The sequence below is a fragment of the Hyaena hyaena genome, unplaced genomic scaffold (assembly GCF_003009895.1).
Source record: "Hyaena hyaena isolate Hyena2069 unplaced genomic scaffold, ASM300989v1 scaffold_669, whole genome shotgun sequence".
Classification (NCBI taxonomy): domain Eukaryota; kingdom Metazoa; phylum Chordata; class Mammalia; order Carnivora; family Hyaenidae; genus Hyaena; species Hyaena hyaena.
In genome coordinates, this window is record NW_024081304.1 from 778,650 (window position 1) to 792,947 (window position 14,298).

At 46.6% G+C, this 14,298-nt stretch overlaps 1 protein-coding gene across 3 annotated transcripts in view; it reads right to left on the bottom strand.

The window, feature by feature from the left end:
• Positions 1-14,298, bottom strand: part of FHL1 (four and a half LIM domains 1) — a 64,472-nt gene that overhangs the window by 18,779 nt on the left and 31,395 nt on the right. The window lies entirely within an intron of this gene.

Consider the following 14,298-nt stretch of genomic DNA (forward strand, 5'->3'; position numbering starts at 1 on the left):
GACACTCGAAGAGAACACATAACACGTACCACGTGAAGGGGAGACCAGCCTCTCAGGTGCGGAGAATCCACTGCGGAGTTTGGTGGAATTCAGGGAAAATGGCGTCCACCGGGCCGCGAGCATTTTGGAGGGCTTCGGTGGAAGAAAGTCAAGTCTTCGTTTTACAGGCAATTAGCGGGACAACTAATACTGTTCTAAGACAAGCAACGCGGAATCTGCTCGGAGTTTAATACGGGGGGATCGATTGTACAAAGTTTCAAGGGAACTTGTGGGGATGAGCACGGGGTGTTATATGGAAATCAACTTGACAATAAACTATTAAAAAAAATAAATAAAGTTTCAAGGGAACTCTGCAGTGGTGAAGGGCACAGGCCCCGGAGCCAGAGCACCTGGCATCGAATCCGGGCTCCACCACTTACTGCTTGTGCACAAGCAAATTCTACGTAACCTCTCTGTGACTCAGCTTTGCTCATCTGTAGGATGGGGATAATGGGAGTGCCTAGGTTGATAATAGAACGTTGCTGGGAGAAATAAAGTGCTCCACCCTTGTAGAACAGGGGCTGGTGCCCAGTGGGCACGATATATTGCTATTTATTCAACTATGCTCTAAAAATGAGGATTCCCAAGCCGCAGACTCCTGCAAAAAGAAAATTTCTTTTCGAATTTACCAGTTGACAGGGCACACGTGACAAACAGGTAGCAGCCCGACTGCGAAGGTTACAGGCCTGACGCGTCTCTGGAACGACAATCTGAAATGTCCTAGGGACTCAGAGGAATCAGCCTCCGGTGGCACGACAGCCCGGAAGACACACCTGTACATCCCGCATGGACACAGACGGTTTACGGACGGTGACAGACACCTCAGAAAGATGAGGCTGCTCTCTTGATCCTCTAGTGAAAATAAAAGACCCACTAGGTGTAGGTCACCTGCTCAGACTTGGGGTGAGGAAGGAGTTTTTCCCACATCCCTCCTACCAAGTAAGGTCCTAGTGAGCCCAATGGATGATCAGACTTTCCAACACAACAAGTAGAGGCTTGCTTTGAGGAAAGAAAGCCCTTAATGAGGCGGGCCACCTATGGATCACCTCTCTGACCTCAAGTTGGCCCAAGAAGGCTACGAACAAAAAGGCACTACCTATAGCATCAGAAACAGCTCTGGCCAGAGCATAGGTTACTTCTGCACGTTTGATGGGAGTTCATTTGTTTTTACATGTTGTTTAAGCATTGGACTACATGAATAATTTGGTGACTATTTCTAATGTTTCTTATTTACTTTTGAGAGAAAGAGAGAGAGAGGGAGAGAGAGAGTAAGCAGGGGAGGGGCAGAGAGAGAGTGAGTCACAGAATCCAAAGCAGGCTCCCGGCTCCTAGCTGTCAGCACCAAGCCCGACGTGGGGCTCAAACTCATGAACCTCGAGATCATGACGTAAGCCGAAGTTGGACACTCAATTGACTGAGCCACCCAGGCGCCCCTGATATGAGTGAATTCTGGATGAATGCCAAGGACACGGATCTCAAAGACCTGTCTTTCTAGGCCACTCAGAGGAAGGGCTCAGCAGCTGACATGACAGAAGATTGCTTGTGGGGACACTTAGCTTAAGTGAGGTCTTCAGGTCTCAGGGTAGCCCAGCTGAAAAGATGCATCATGTACCCCACTGCTGACTAAACAACACCGGAGTTGGGAAAACTGACGGAACAGTTAACCTGACCACCCACGGACAGGCTGGATGCTATGGCGGTAACTGTCCTGTCGGATGACAGCTCACAGGGCCGCAGCACCTGTGATGTGCTAGCGACGAGGTCCTGAAAGAGGAGCTGGGTCTGTCAGGCCCACCAGTCTCCCTCCTTTTAGGAAGGGCTCCTGAAACCTGTGACTCAGCTCAACCCAGGAAAAGGAAACAAAGGGAACCGGGGGCGGCGCCTGGAGGCGGGGGGGCAGTGCGGGGACAGGGGTCCCTGGGGGGCAGTTACAGGAGAGAAAGGGCAGACGGGTACAAACGGTTCTCTGAGGCTCCGGCCAAACCTGGCAGGGCCGCGGCCGGGGGAGGCCCACAGCCACAGCATCTCAATCCCACACACCAAACATCCTTTCTGTCAATCTGGGCTCCCTTCTTTTCGGTCAACAACACCCCCCGATAAAATGGGAAGATCACTGGCGCGTGTCAGTGGAAGCAGCAGCAAAGAGGGAGTGAAAGCCTCTGGCGTTGCCAGTGAGCCTATGTACGGTCTTTTCCGATGGAAACAATTCGGGTGGAAACGTAAGAAGGTGATTCATTGTGTTCGGTGCTCACGGTGATGCTTAACACGTTTCCATGTTCACGACTCGAAGCTGTTTTTCATTTAATATATTAAGACACAATTTGGGGCGCCTGGGCGGCTCAGTCGGTTAAGCGTCCAACTTCGGCCTAGGTCATGATCTCACCATTCCTGAGTTCAAGCCCCGCGTCAAGCTCTGCGCTGAGAGCTAGCTCAGAGCCCGGAGCCTGCTTCAGATTCTGGGTCTCCCCGTCTCTCTGTGCCCCTCCCCTGCTCATGCTCTCTCTCTCTCAAAAATAAACAAACATTAAAAAAAGACACAACTTACACACCATAGAACGTACCCTTTCAAAGCTCACACGTCGGTGGTTTTTAGCATATTCACCAAGTTGTGCGGCCATCACCCTCATCTGATTCCAGAACATTTTCATCACGAAGAAAGACACCCTGTGGCCATCAGCAGTCACTCCCTAGACCTCCCCCTCTTTTCCTCCAGCCTTCCGGGAACCACTAATCTACTTTCTGGCTGGGGATCTGCCTATTCTGGACACTTCTGTATAAATGGGATGATACGATGTGTGTGATCTTTTGTGTCCAGCTTCTCTCATTAAGCCTGATGTCTTCAAGTTTCACCCATGCTGTAGCATAAATCAGTACTTCGTTGTATTTTACTGCCGAATAATATTCCATTGTACAGATACGCCACGCCTGCCTGCTCACTCAACCACTGACGGACACGAGCTGTTTCTTCGTTTTAGCTATTATGGGTGCTGCTGCTATTGAACATTCTTGTTTGTGTATGGATTTCTTTTCTTTTTCTAAATATTAAAATGTTTTTTGGGCACCTGGGTGGCTTAGTCGGTTAAGTGTCTGACTTCGGCTCAGGTCATGATCTCACAGTTGGTGGGTTCGAGCCCTGCGATGGGCTCTGTGCTGACAGCTCAGAGCCTGGAGCCTGCTTCAGATTCTGGGTCTCCCCCTGTCTCTGTCCTCCCCTGCTCACGCTCTCTCTCAAAACTAAACAAACATTAAAAGAATATTAAAATGTTTTTCCTAAAGGTACAAAAGAGTATATAGTGAAAAGTCTTCATCTCCTGCCCGTCCCCAAACATCCACTTCCCTTCTCCACTGGTTACCAATGACCCCACTGTCTTCTTACAGTTCCAGAGACACTGGGCATATGAAAAATACGTAGCTGTATATATTTTTCTTTCTCCCTTTTTAAAAACATGGTGGTGATGTGCTACACATACTCTCCTACACCCTGCCTTTTCTATTTGTGTATTTCAGAGAATTCTACCTGTTAGCACCAAAAGCGCGTCCACTTTTATAAACTATATAGTATTCACCTGTGTACATATACCACAATTTTTTTATATGTAATTTTTAAAATGTTTATTTTTGAGAGAAAGAGACAGAGCACGAGCAGGGGTGGGGCAGAGAGAGAGGGAGACACGGAATCCAAAGCAAGCTCTAGGCTCCAAGATGTCAGCACACAGCCCGATGCAGGGCTCGAACCCATGAACCATAAGATCATGACCTGAGCTGAAGTCAGGTGCTTAACTGGCTGAGCCACCCAGGAGCCCCCGATATACCACAATTTTCTTAATCAGCCCCTTATGGACAGACATTTGTTTCTAGTCTGTTATCACAAAAACGCTGTGAGAAATATGCCAAGTTCAAAACCGTGGAATGAACCAACCAGTAAAAGTAGTAAGTTACTTTAATCAGATTGCCTTCCTCTGACACACAGGGGTCAGTCAGATGCAGGAAAGAGTTGTGACCCCAAGACAAGGGAGAGAGGAAAAGGAGAGGGATGAAAGGCTCCCGCAAGTGGATCAGGCGCACCCACCAAAGCTCACTGAACGGGCAGGTTAGTTTTGTCCGGGCACAGAAGGAGCCATGTGGAAATCTCATGCCAACTATGCTAAGGCCACCCTCGGTGAATAAGCCACGCAGGGACGAGGTGGCTTTTGATTCCCAGTCTAGTGCTCTTTGCACCAAACCACAGTGCCTCGCGATGAATTACAAAACAAGAAACTGACTAAAACGCTGATGCCGATGGCGTCCACATGGGTCCACGCGGTGCTGTCCTGTGACAGATTAGCGGTAATGGCCGGTCTCGGTCCCAACATAAGGAGGCACTCAGCGCTCACTGAGTCTGTAGGCTGAAAAGCTATAAGGTGCCTATGCCATTTTATTCTCAGATGTCCCTGTGCTCCTCTTTATCTATTTTTAAAAACGAAATGTGGCTTCTCAGCTGGGGGTTATAATGGAGCGACCTGCTCTGGGCACAAGCCCTCTTGGATGATTTTAGACTGGCAACAGGTCACCGATGCATGCCACCACCAAAGCGCCCGGCTCTGAGTCACAGGTCTGACCTTCAAACTGCATGCTGGGAAAACAAAACACCATCCTCCTTCGTTACAGAAACCTGGTAGGGATTTTTTTTGACTCTGTCTGTATCAGGGCTGTCAGTTAACCCTGTGAGTGTTTCTTTTTTATTTTTAAATTTTATTTGTTTTTTTAAAGTATTTATTTATTTTTGGGAGACAGAGACACAGAGTGCAAGCAGGGGAGTGGCAGACAGAGGGAGACACAGAATCCGAAGCAGGCTCCAGGCTCTGAGCCATCAGCACAGAGCCCGACGTGGGGCTCGAACCCACAAAGCGCAAGAACATGACCTGGGCCGAAGTCGGATGCTCAACCAACTGAGCCACCCAGGCGCCCCACGTGTTTCTTTTCTCAAGCAGAAGAGTAACTGGGTATCTGTAGTCTCAAAAGCCAGTCTTTTCTGAAATGGGCACTGGTTTTTACAAGGTCACGTAACTAACTGAGGCCAGGTGGCTCATGTTCTATCTGTCACCAACTTGCCAACGTAGATTGTACCTCCCTGCTTCTAAGGACAAACGAGAAAAAGAAATGTCACCAGCACCACACTCCAATCTCAGGGCGGACACTTCAAAGGTTAACGCTTTGGATTTCAGGAAAGGGGGGTGATGTTTATAATTAGGCATAATACATGCAAATCGACTGAGAAGTATGCCTACTAGCTATTTTTGTTAGACGTTAGGAGAGAGATTCCCCAGTCACAGCAAGGTGGCAATTCAGTGTGGCCAAGCAGGAGCGTTATGATTATCGCAAAACCGAATTAATTTTAATTCACTTCAAGCTGTCTACTCATGTAAATGTCACAAATCAATGGGGAAGCCTATATAAATGATCACAATGGCAAGGAAGTGAACAGGAGCTTAGCAAGTTCAAAGCCAATTACGACTTAACTTTGTAAAAACAGAGAAGGGGCACCTGGGTGGCTCAGTTGGTTGAGCATCTGATTTCGGCTCAGGTCATCATCTCCTGGTTTGTGAGTTCGAGCCCTACAACGGGCTCAGAACCTGATGCCTGCTTCGGATTCTGTGTCTCCCTCTTTCTGTCTCACCCCTGCTCACACTCTGTCTCTCGCTCTCTCTCAAAAATAAACAAACATTAAAAAATATGTTAAAAAAACAGAGAAAACACTATAAAAGTTAAATTAGTTTTAAGCTTTCATTTAATGAAAAGACCAGGAGCGTTTGGTTGCCTTTGTTGTTTTGCAACTCAAGGAATGAGCAATAGACATGAGATCAGAAATGCCAGCCAGAGTCCTCGGGCTCTGCTGGTTCATTTTTCTTCCCCATCGATACAATGGGGACATGAATACCTGCCCTGCTTTCCCTGTCGGACTGTTTTAGGAACCACATTACATCGCATGTGCCCAGGTACTGTGTGAGCTGAAAAGTAATATTGAAATAAAGATTTCTAAAAGAAGAGACAAATAAATACACGTATCAGGCTTTGTACCGAAGCAGGTAGCGTGTCCTCGTTTTTCAACCCTTTGCATGCCTCATGCCCCACGACTGCCACAGAAAACATATGCCCATTTATCATGCACCATAAAATCTAAGAGCAGATCACTGGGAAAAGACGGACAACCTCCGTGATGGGGATTCTCTCTCTCATCAGCCCACACATTCCAGGATAGAGACTTCAGAAGGAGTGGGCCTTTCGCTTCTACTTAGGGACTAGCTACTCAATCCTCCTGTATTATGTTACTATTTAATTCTCTGCAGAGACGCAAGGAGCTGGGGACAAATGTACCATAGGCCAGCTCCACATAATCTTGGTTCTTTGCTTTGATCTACAAATCAAAAGCCTACTCCCCTGCACGCTGGCAGAGGGCGATTTTAGCTGCTTTGAGTAACTGACACAGTTTACCCTTCAGTCTCCACAAAGACAAGAATTTGGAAAATACCCAACAGAAGAAAACCTGAAGCCAAGGGTGGTTTGAAGACTTCTATCCTGGAAAAACCAAAGAAAACAAGGAGCACTTTTTATTTCTGTTGTGGGAAGGGCTGGGGATTTAGTAACGACTTGAAGAAGTGAGTTAATCCCTTTGTAACCCGGCCAAGACAGGGTTTATTTTCCTACTGTTATGATGGTAACTTAGAACACACAGGACAACAATATCAAATATCAATTCCCTCCAGGGCTGTAACTTTCTAAATGTAGTGATTAGTAATTTGTCAAGATCATCGTTCGACATACAGTTTCCACGCAGTCATCTGAACCTCCACGCCACGTTCTGCAGCACATCCTCAAGTGCCATCAGATAGAAACCAGGTACCGTTTTCGCAAAAGAGGGCTACAGGTGTTATCGAGGGATAAACTGAGACATTAAAAAGCTGAAGGGCCTTGCCTTAAGAGAGGGGGACGAGGTCAAACTAAGAATAGAAATGCAAGTCCTGTCACCTGTCCTCGCCATAAATCTGGACAACTGTCCAGCTTCCGGCCAGCAGTAAGCACACAGTCTAATCAGTTTCTGTGTGTTTTAAACATGCGTGTTGCAGGGAGGAAACGAATCTTCTAAACGGACCTGCGGAAATGTTTAGTTACGGGCAGTGCCCCACGTACAGGCTACGGGACATAAAGGATTCGTACACAAAACAACTCTTTTCAAAAATCAAATCTGATTAACGATAGTATCTAAACGTTAACAGAATAATCCAAGCACTTGAGTGGTAACAAAAACCAGAGACGGTTTTCACGGGCTCTATTAGACCGCAGGCAGTTAATCAGCTGTGTTATCGGTGCTTACGCCACCGTCACGTAACAGGCCAGTCACATCCTGAGATTCAAGAGCAAGTCGGTGGTAGGGAGGAATCAAGACCTCTGAGGCCCACCAGTCTCTTCTAGGGCTCAAGTACGTACAGTTCTATGGAGCCGAGGACTTTGTATGGGTCTGAAAGGGTAGCGTGTCTATCTGAGGAGGCTGGTAAAGCTCCTACAAGTTCCCTATGCCTAACGTTGTTGTGTTTCCTCCTTTCGTTGTATCTGTGTTCTGTGGACACATTTAAAATGATTCTAACCACTCAGCCCACCCACATCCCACACCTACTCCCTTTCCCAAAGATTGTCGGCCCGAACTTTTTGGTCTTCTGTATTACATTCTCATGGAAGGTCAAGAGGGGGAACCCGGCGGAGACCCGCCTCTACCCAAGCAACAGCAGCTGGCGCTGAGGTGCGAGCTACAGATCGGCCCCTCTGGGGAAGGGGAGAAGCTGCTTGGAAATGCTTTTAAGGGATCTGCCAGCTAACTCAAGAGTGCAAGTGACGACTTCCAGAAGGAAACCTACCCAGCCAACCCCCTGGGCCAAGGGAGAGTGTTTGGACACGACGTTGGGGATTGAGAATAAAGGGAACAACACAGCTTTGCGAGAACGGAGAGTGTGCTTTCTGCACAAAGAGGGGCAAAAGCCATACGCCACAGTCTTTTCGTCCCCATCCCGCCCTCACTGTTCCAATTGTAACGAGGGTGTTTTTCAAATAATTTGTGCTTGACACCAGGGTTGGGGACTGGATCCAGCAGAGGCCAATTTAGGCCTCAGTGAACGGCTCCTCTCTGCTTTCCAAATAAAATAGATTTTGTTAGAGTGACCAACACTTGCTGTGTATAACACTTTCAAAGACGAGCCTGCCTCTCTGTGAGAAGTGAAAGTTATTTGGCTCCTGTCTCAACAATGCAAACAAAATTTATAAGGATACCCCCCCCTTTATTGGGGGTCAGCATCGTCTGAGTCATGAGGAAATTCTGATTTAAAAATACACTGGTATTCTTTTCCAACTCCATGCCAGAATCCCAGAAAATCTGTTACTTTTAAAATAAGGCTTCTAAATTTTTTTTTCTCCAGTTAAAACTGAGCATTTATTTTACTTCTTGCACAGGACTCTATGCCAATCCATGCACATTTGTGTAGTGCTCAAAAAGCCAGACTCCAAGTGTGTAAAATATATAAAGCTACTTAACGGGTAAAATCTACTGCATTTAGTTTGAAATGCATCCAGAAATAATATGGAATTATGGATAGACAGAGGGATGGGTAGATGTGGTGATCAAACAGATATGGTAACGTGTTAATGACGGACTCTAGATGATGGGCATACAGGTGTTCCCCCACAGAATCATTTCCACTTAAAAAATCCTAATCAGAAGATGTTGGGGGAAAATAAAACATACATAGGCAAACATTTTAAACACAACCGAAGGCACAAGCAGGTGCTGGCTTCCAAAAGGCACTTTAAGACTCTGAGCACAGAAGGTGGTACGATCCGGAATGAAAGCAAGTACTGCAGGCCCCATCTGAAAGCGATCTGCCAAGGCCACTGTAAAGCTTCTCAGGCATAATCTAAGCAGCCCCAAAAATCTCATCATGAACTGCACTATTGGACGCATATGTCTTCAGACGTCGGGCGAGCAGTCTGAGCTGCGGGCCAAGACGGAGACCTTTTAGAAGGTTCCCTAATCCATTCCCATGGCCCGAACTGAGAGAAGACACTAGAGCCAGCCTCCAACCTCTTAACTACCTTTTCCCCTTTTATGGCTGCTTCGAGTGGAAAGCATATACTCATCTGTTTCCAGATTCCTAAAGGTACCAGAAAAAAAAAATCTAAATATAACAGATGGCTAAGCGCTCATGGTAACTGGAAACCCAACTGTAACTTCAGCTTTCTGGGGCCGAGGCCCTTAACACCATGGCTTTAGTGGAATGGTCTCACTGAAGACCTTTTGTCTTTATTTCCGTAACAGGAACCTTACCCTGGCTTTGATGGATGACAGATAGGTGTTATCCAAAATTTTATTTTAAGTTGACATTAATAACCTTTACTTATTTTCAGGTCAATCGGTAAGAGTTGTCCAGTATGTTCAAATGTACCCCAAACCATGGTGGAGTGTGTCCGTTGGTTTTTGTCAGTTTCTCAAATAGTTCGATATGCTCTGAAAACATCGAATTCAAATGTTGAAGCCTTTGCAACATTTCTATGAATTCTAGGGCTCCCCACAATATAATGGAAAAACCATTAGAATGGAAAGACTCACGGGCCACCGGGTTGGCTCAGCAGGTGGATTGCGTGACTCTTGAACTTGGGGTCATGAGTTTGAGCCCCACGTTGAGTGCAGAGATTACTTAAAATTAGAATCTTGGAAAAAAGAAAGAAGAATGGAAAGACCCCACACTTGTCCTGTTACTGCTTATTAGATCTATGACTCCCTCCAACAAACTAAAGCTTACCCCCAGCCACTAAACCTTCCCAAGACTTGGGGTAAGCAGTAGCACCCTGGTAACTTCCTGGCTCTGAACCTCTCTCCCCTGCCCCTTATCACACCTATAGCTCTAACCTTTCGCCCTCCTAGCTTCACCCCAATTCTCCAGTTTTCCTCACATACATAAGACCCTCAACTCTGTGTCCTTGGCTGGCCTTCCAAGCCTCAACAATACAAATATGGTGACCATGCAAGGTGGGGGAGAGGGGACGGCGATGTATACGTATTTGTATGCTGGCAGTAATTAGAAAACCAAACACCCCAGAGTCTGAGAAGGGAGCACATTTCACATTCAACTTACTGTGTCTTCTTAGGCATCATCAAAACAAACGCCAGAACCTTAAAGATCCGAAAGCAGGGCTACGGATGTCAGAACTGAAACCACGTAATGATATGTACGCTCATGCGTTTGGGGGTGACCTGTATGGATGCTGGCGGTCTCCTCTGAAATGCATCCAAAACTGCAGACAGACCAACGCGTGGACGGATGTGTCATATAGGACACAACAGTGAATATGTTTAACTGTGGAGCCTGGGTGTTGGGAACAGGAATACTGACTGTGGAACTTCAACATTTTCTCCCTCTTTGAAGACTGCATAGTACAAGGCCACAAAACAATGTGGCCGTGCCACAATGAGGCAGGAGGGACTGTCGTGTTGAAGAACGAGCTCCGATGACGTCAGGAATAGTGGAACAGGGAGTCAGAAAAAGATCCCAAGATAGTCCCGGGTAACGCCACAATAATGCAATCTAGGGTTTCTAACTCATAAAATGCCTTTCACTCAATTAACTGTTTCTCTAGTAAATGCTTGCAAAGCCTCCGGCACTAAATAATAAATGACCGGGAGGACATCAGAGAAAACATCAGTATTCCCACTCCCAAACGGCGTCCAGCTTCCTGGGGAAAGCAGGGTGCGGTAGTGTCTCCTCACCCACAGGGCATCCGGCCCACGGCCCCCAGTGGGTGCCGGAAGCCACAGGTAGTACTGATCCCTACAAGAGGCTCTGTTTTTTCCTATATGACACACATACCTATGACATCGTTTAATGTATAAATTAGGCGCAGGAGGAGACAAGCAACAATAACTACTGATAAATCAGACCAATTACCGCACCGTACTGTTATAAGGTTATGTGAACTTGGTCTCTCTCTCACAGTATCTTATTGTATTGCACTCTTCCTTCACACGACGATGACGTGAGGTAAAATGCCTACATGATGAATGACGGAGGCACCGTGACGCAGTGTTAGGGGGCTTCTGGTCTTCTGGCGCTACCCCAGGAGGATCGCCTGCCCCCAGACCGTGGCCGACTGTGGGTGACGGAAACCCCAGAATGCGAAAGCACAGACAATGGGGAACTACTGTACCGTTTAAGCCAGTAGCCCCAACCACCTCCTTGACTCTCTCTGTGCCTTTGGCTGTCCTGGTAATAAAAACGGAAAACGCCCTGGAGAGGACCAAAGGAGGTGGGTCAAGATCCTGTGTAACGTCTATAAGAACTTAGGACACAGAGGGCATAGTTGGGAACATAAAGGAGGGGCTACAAATAATGGAACACACTGTAGTGTTTCTGGGTTTAAGTCTGTCGTGTGAGCCCGAGGCCATGGGTGGAACTCACCTTCTCCAACTAGTGAGCATCTGAACCACGTTAGTGTGCAAAAGATACTACTGATTATGAATACCCTATCACACACACACCGACAACCGTGTGCACAAAGCCATCACCGGAATCCACAGGAAAATCTCTACACATTCTGGAAAAGAAACTCTTGGGATGTCTTAAGTAAATTGCTAACTCATAGTCCTGAAGAACTATATGACCTATAAGAATGGTCCTATCACGTACATGTTTTACGAGGTGTCGACAGACTCACAAAGACCACAAATTCTCACCAAACCACCTGAGGACCACCACTCACTACTTAGGCGGAGAAGTGGCACAGAAATCGGACTGGTCATCCGCTCCGCAGATCCCACTCGGGGAGGGATGCCGTAGCAAGGGTGCGGCTGATCCGGCTGAGAGGAGAGCAGAATGAGGCCGCTATTCTAAACACGTTTTGCAGATTTCATCCTTTTTAGTTAAACTGATTTGATGCCTAGAGCTGTTTAAACAAAATGGAAATACTAACAATTAAAGAAAACAAATCAAATAAATTATGGCTAGTATTGGCACAGCTCTCCACCGTGGGCTTTCAGCACACAGAATAGGATAATGATGGTGACAATGATCATAAGGAGGATAGAGTGCTACTCTTTCTCAAAAGCATGCTCAAGGGCTGTAGCCCTCACGGCTGGATGTCTGCAAAAGCTATGACCTCAACTGTGCCTACTATACAGACCGCGATAAAATGGACACCATTTAACTGTAAAGCTGTGACCTGAATCTAGCAAGTTTCAAACCCAGGACTTAGTGACTATCCAACATTCACCTCCCAAGTATGGATCTCTTTACAGGCAAGCATCTGTGTTGGCTTCTCAAGTCTCTGTCCTATTAATAGACAAGATGATGATGGAAAAAGTCATAAAACGACTTCCACGGCCATGGAGTTTTATGACGTTACAAAATCTTCATAGAAACATTAGGTATTCACAAGTTCCTACTCGACTTGAACCCAAGTTGAAAACAGATACGAACCCTATTGTTTCACTGGAGAATAAGGACGCAGGTGCACTCATGTCCCCTCTCGCCTCAGCCTTTGTGCGTTCCTTTGCTTTGGTTTGAGAGTTTGTTTGAGAGAGAGAGAGAGAAAGAGAGAGAGAGAGGATGGGAGCAAGGGAGAGGGTCGGAGAGGGAGAGAGGGGGAGAGAGAGACAGAGAGAGACAGAGAGGATGGGAGGGAGGGGCAGAGAGAGAGAGAGGGAGAGAGAGAATCCCAAGCAGGCTCCACATTGCCAGTGCAGAGCCTAATGCCGGGGCTTGATCCCACAACTGCGAGATCACGACCTAAGCCAAAGTCAAGAGTCAGACCCTTAACCAACTGAGCTACCCAGGAATCGCTCCTTTGATTTGGTTTTAAAGAGAATTCACATATATGAGTTTGCTCTTAGAGAAGATGAAGGAACTTGCAAACAGGTGAATTCTTCATGAAAAACGAACACAGTATACAGAAGCCCTGAATAAAGTAAAGCTCTGACTCAATTCTGGATACATCATTACACTTTCTGAAACTGGAGTATCCTTCCAAGTCTTGAAGCATCATATGGAAGAGCATAAAAGGTTTTAAAAGGGTCCTTTGAACCAGCTGAAGTCCAAGATGGTGTGACTCGAGCTACCTTAGAGGTCAGATAGCCCGTGTCTTCATTTCACACCAAGTGAGGTACAGGTGGAATGCTAGACTTCCACTGCAGCGTCACAATCTGGCTTTTTCCATGGGAGTCCTTGTCAAACCCAACCATTATTATGACTTCCACGGCACAGCTGAATATGCTTAAATGTGAAACATGGTTTAAACATGTATGTTACATGCCAACCGATAATCCCATAATGGACAAAGAAGATACTTTTTAAAAATAAAAAAAATGTGTAATAGCCAATTAATGTTCCAGTGATTTAATATTCTTTTTTTTTTAAATGTTTTATTTATTTCCAGGAGAGAGAGAGACAGCGTGAGCAGGGGAGGGTCAGAGAGAGAGGCAGCCACAGACTGAAACAGGCTCCAGGCTCTGAGCTGGCAGTCAGCACAGAGCCCGACACGGGGCTCGAACCCACGAACCGCGAGATCATGACCTAAGCGAAAGTCGGACGCCCAACCGACTAAGCCACCCAGGCGCCCCATCCAGTGATTTAATATTCTTAACAAACGGTTCTCTTATAAAAAGTTCCTACAGACAGTTAGTTCACTCACATGAACTACACAAGACTTAATTTCACTGAAAAGAAAAGTATCTTCTGGGGCCATGGGTGAGGTCGTGCGTGTGTGTGTGTTTCTCTTGAAGACCTCCCTGCTCTCTTTCCAAGTGCTGTGTGAGCTCTGACAGAAGACGGCCGAAACAACCCACAAGTCTGGTTGGGACCCTTCCTCTAAGTGCGGCAGTTTCTCTCCTCCAGTGAAAATGAATTCCTTCTCTATGGGAGGCTGGGAAAGTTGGGAGACGCACAAGAGGTCAACATTAAGTCCATTAAATCCCAGCCCCGGATTTAGTCACCATAGAGACGGGGAGATAAATAAACCAGGAACCTTAACAAATGTGCTGCACCTTTGCCAGACATCTCTCTGACTTACCATTATTTTTACTTAAGTATCTTTCAGTCCAAACATAACTGACGATGAAGACTACAAAACCAAACAGAACAAGGCCCAAAAGAAATAGGAGTGCTCATGCAGGCGAGGAGTCAAGCGCTACCCCCCCCCCTTTGGTAATGTGCTCTCTGTTCCCCTTGAAAAGCGATTGCAACACGG